The following is a 4,877-nucleotide window of genomic DNA, read 5'->3' on the forward strand; positions in this document are numbered from 1 at the left end:
GTCCACTGATCTTTCACCCATAACTGCCCTTAGGCGAACCACTGATGGCCTTCCCAGTGGCTGGAGTAGATTGGTGGTTTAATCAAAGATCGCTATTGAAGTTAATTCTGTGCATCTATCATAGTGAATTACAGATTTTAGGAGACTGAGGGCCACACCTAGAAAGCCGCTTTTCATAGGATCCTAGTGTGCTTCCGGTATAAAGCACACTAGTTTTTTTGTTTGTTTTTTAATGAAGAGTGAGACTTAATAAAAGGATAATCGCTTCTCGGCCTTTTGGCTAAGATCAAGTGTGGTATCTGTTCTTATCAGTTTATATAACCAAAACTGCTCACATTGATTGAATGCTTGCTATGCCAATCTCAGTTTTAAATGTCTTCATATATTAACCTTAAGTAGTCCTCAATACAGAAAAATGATGCAATTAACATAATCATTCCACTTTTCAGACTGAGGAAATCGAGACTCAGGATATGTGCCCGATATCACAGTTAATAAGGATAGAGGTAGAATCACAGTCTAAGCAGTGTGGCTCCAGGCACTGCTCTCTGGACTGTCAAGCTATTTGCTTCCCTGCTGAATCCGTGTACCATGGATGGGCACCCATGCTATGTGATTTGAAAAGAGAGAAAAGCTTTAGAATGTCTTTTCTTTGTCTTCATTAGCTCCTGAAACTTCTAGTGATGCTAGGCAGTGTTCTCAGCAGGAATACATATGTTTCAAAGATGTTACATAAGCCAAAACCGGTTTGGCTCAGTGGATAGAGCGTCGGCCTGAGGACTCAAGGGTCCCAGGTTCGATTCCGGTCAAGGGCATGTACCTTGGTTGCGGGCACATCCCCAGTAGGGGGTGTGCAGGAGGCAGCTGATCGGTGTTTCTCTCTCATTGATGTTTCTAACTCTCTATCCCTCTCTCTTCCTCTCTATAAAAAAAAAAAAATCAATAAAATATATATTTAAAAAAATAATTAAAAAAAAGATGTTACATAAAAAGCCCTATTTAAATGTATTATCAGTATATACATCAATATAAATAATTGCCACTTTGGAAAACAGAGCTCTAAAAGAAAGGAAATCGGGGCAGGTAAGTTTTGAAATGTGTCTGGTGGCAGCACTAGACAAATTCATACCCTACAAAGACTTATCTAGAAGGCCAGTGTAAGATTAAATCATAGTATTAAGAAGCTTCAGGAATTTAGGGACAAAAAGAAGGCACTGGTATTCTGAAGAGAAGAAAGCCAGAAAGATGAAAGAAAAAGCAAGGAATTTGCAAATATATACTATGCACACACATACATGTATGGGTATATCGCATAGGTAAATAATCTACCTCATAATATATATGCATATATAACCTACATCATGATTTAGTCTCCCATGTACAATTGTTTAATTCTTAGAACTGAGATTATAGCACAGGTTCATACCTCCTGTTCTTCATCAACTGAAGTCCCAGTTGAAATGCATTGTCTCTCCAGTCTGCTCTTTAAATTAAATTTCCTTGAGCCTTATTGAGGTTCTTCATTAGGTTGGATATTATACTATGAATTCCTCTTTTCAACACCACCTCTTTTTTTCTCAAATCTGTCTTATTCTATTGTATTCAAGCCATTTATTAGCCCAAATGTCTTCCTTATGTTTACCCTTCTTAAAGCATAAACTTATTTATTCTAGCATTTAAGTCCATCCACAGTCTAACTTCAACCTGCCTCTTCAGTCCATGACTCCTTTGACAAGTCCTGTCAAATGGATATATGGATCCACTGGCCATTTTCTTACAATATGTTCTGTCTTCCTGCTTTTGAACCTTTGCTTTCGTGGCATTTCCTCCATGTAGAGGCCCCTCTTCTATCCTCGACTTCAAAGCCCTACCTCTTCCCAAGGCTCAGTTCAACTATTTGTTATTCCCTTCTTGGAGTCTTTTTAAAATGGTAACAATTTGGTGTATTCTAAAGGATCTTTAATGATGTGACACCAATTGCATGCTCCCTTGCACTATAATTATTTGGAATGTAGGGATTTATATGGAATGCAGGAATATGCAACAGTGACTTAATCAGTGTGTTTTCAATCCCAATGATTGCTGAACCTGTTCTTCTTAAGCACAAGTCACATCCCCCGAATCTAACCCTCTCCCTAGAGCTCTGCCTGTAATTACTCTCCAGATACCCAGAAGCTCTAAAGCAGTGGTTCTCAACCTTTCTAATGCCACAACCCTATAATACAATTCCTCATGTTGTGGTGTCCCCCAACCATAAAGTTATTTTTGTTGCTACTTCATAACTGTAATTTTGCTACTGTTATGAATCCTCTCTAATAAAATGATAATATGCAAATTAACCATCACTTCGCTACATAAGCCATGCCCACCAGCCAAGCCACGCCCACCAGCCAATCAGGGTGAGTATGCAAATTAACCCCATCCAAGATGGCTACAGCCACAGAGAGCAAGGTTTCCCAGGTAACAGAGCAAGCCAAGCTTTCCATAGCCGTTGCAGGCCTAAGCCTCCACTCAAGCTACAAAGTTTCAATTATAGAAGGTAAACAAATTCAAACAAATGGCAGCAGAATGGAGCTTAAGAGAGCAGGCCAGGGTTGCCGGCGGCAACAGGGGAAGCAAAGCTTTCCACACACCCTGGCCGGGCTCACCCGTTTAAGGCTACAAAGTTTCAATTGTAGAAGGTGAATTAACTGCCACAGAAATGGCTGCCGCCCCGGAGGGAGCAGCAGGCTTGGCTCTGCTCCAGGCTACAAAGTTTCAATTGTAGAAGGAAAATAAATTCCAGATACCAGGGCCTCCCCTTGGGTTGCCAGGGGGCGTGGCCAGCCTGCAAACCACCACAGGCCCCTCGCTCAGGCCGCCCCACGCCCCAAGGGAACCCCACCCTGATCCGGGACACCTTTCAGGGCAAACCAGCTGGCCCGCACCCGTGCACCAGGCCTCTATCCTATCTAATAAAAGAGTAATATACAGATTGATCATCACTGCAACACACAATATAGCTGCCCCCATGTGGTCAAAGATCTTGCCCCCATGTGGACACAGGATGGCCACCACAAGATGGCCAGCAGGAGAGGGCAGTTGGGAGGCACCCGGCCTGCAAGGGAGGGCAGTTCAGAGGGACCAGGCTTGCAAGGGAGGGCAGTTGGAGGTGATCAACCCTGCAGGAGAGGGCAGTTAGGGGTGACCAGGCTGGCAGAGGAGGGAAGTTGGGGGCAAACAGGCTGGCAGGGGAGCAGTTAAACATCAACCAGGCTGGCAGCGGAGTGGTTAGAGGGTGATCAGGCTGGTAGGCAGAAGAGGTTAGGGGCAATCAGGAAGGCAGGCAGGCAAGCAGTTGGGAGCCAGCAGTCCTGGATTGTGAGAGGGATGTCCGACTGCCCGTTTAGGCCCAATCCCACCAGGATCGGGCCTAAACGGGCAGTCGGACATCCCTCCAGGAGTCCCAGATTGGAGAGGGTACAGGCTTGGCTGAGGGACAACCCCGCACCGTGCACGAATTTCGTGCACCAGGCTTCTAGTAGTAATATAAATATCTGTGTTTTCTGATGGTCTTAGATGACCCTGCTAGTCAACCTCAGTGGCAGCTGTTGATCAGTACTTGCCTCTCTCTTTTTCTCTCTCTTTCTTTCTGAGCTCCGCCAGCAGCTGGACTTTTATTTCTCTCCCTGCCTCCTCTGCAGGGGGCTGCTGTCCAGCTCCACCTCTCTGATCAGGCCCAGATATAGGCCCAGAGATGCTGACTGGCATAGGAACTGACCAATCTGAACCAAATGTGGGTGCTGTGAAGAACCAATGGCTATCTAGGAGGTGGAGCTTTTGACGCTGACTGGCATAGGAACTGACAAATCAGAACCAAATGTGGGTGCCGTGAAGAACCAATGGCTGCCTAGGAGGTGGAGCTTTTGACTCTGGCATAGAAACTAACTAATCAGAACCAAATTGGCCAGCAGAGGAGGGCAGTTGGGGGCAAGATCAGGCCAGCAGGGGTGGGCAGTTGGGGGCAACCAGGATGGAAGGGGAGTGCAGTTAGGGGCAATCAGGCAGATAGACAAAGGCAGTTAGGGGCAACTAGGCCGGCAGGGGAGGTCAGTTAGGGGTGATCAGGCTGGCAGGCAGAGGAGTTAGGGGCGATCAGGCAGGCAGGTGAGCAGTTAGAAGCCAGTGGTCCCCAATTGTAGAGGGTGCAGGCTGGGCTGAGGGAACTTTCCCCTCCCTTACCCCCCCCATGCGCAAATTTCGTGCAGCAGGCCACTAGTCTATATAAAAGGCTAATATGCTAAGTGTCCTTCCCACCTTCTGACCGGTCGCTATGATGCTCACTGACAATCAGGGGGCAGACGCTCAATGCAGGAGCTGCCATGACGCACACAGAGAAATGGCACCATGTACCTGGCACCCAGAAAGAAACACTCAGCTTCCCCCAAATGGGACACAGGCCCTGCCACCACCCTGGAGTGACAGCCCACAAAATCACAGCCAACACTGCCAAGACCCCATAGTGCAAAATGCAGCCCATAGCCCAGCCCAGCAATGGTCGCTGTGGGTGCCAGGTAATGACATCACATAGCAATGCTTGGCTTCCTCTCCCTAGCGACTAGCCTCCTTAGAGTTCCAGGAACACAGGTGGAAACATTTTATACTTTAACCAAATGTCTGTGAAGTGTTTTCCTGTGCCTCATCTCATTTAATCTTCACAAAGTCCTGGAGTAGGTAGATAGGAGAATCAGTGGAATCCCATTTTCTTTTCATTAGCCAGAAAACGGAGATTTAGAAAGCTTTGAAACTTGACCTGACTGAAAAGAAATGGTGGACCTTGAAAATGACTTCAGGTTTTCTCGATGCACAGAATATAGTCAAACACTGTTGCAGTTAAA

The 4,877-nt window shown here is 46.1% G+C and overlaps 1 pseudogene; it reads left to right on the plus strand.

Moving 5' to 3' along the window:
• Positions 1-260: 260 nt before the first annotated feature.
• On the plus strand, positions 261-394 carry LOC114230074 (U2 spliceosomal RNA; annotated as a pseudogene).
• Positions 395-4,877: the final 4,483 nt, after the last annotated feature.

Source organism: Eptesicus fuscus, chromosome 12, assembly GCF_027574615.1.
Source record: "Eptesicus fuscus isolate TK198812 chromosome 12, DD_ASM_mEF_20220401, whole genome shotgun sequence".
Taxonomy (NCBI): Eukaryota; Metazoa; Chordata; class Mammalia; order Chiroptera; family Vespertilionidae; genus Eptesicus; species Eptesicus fuscus.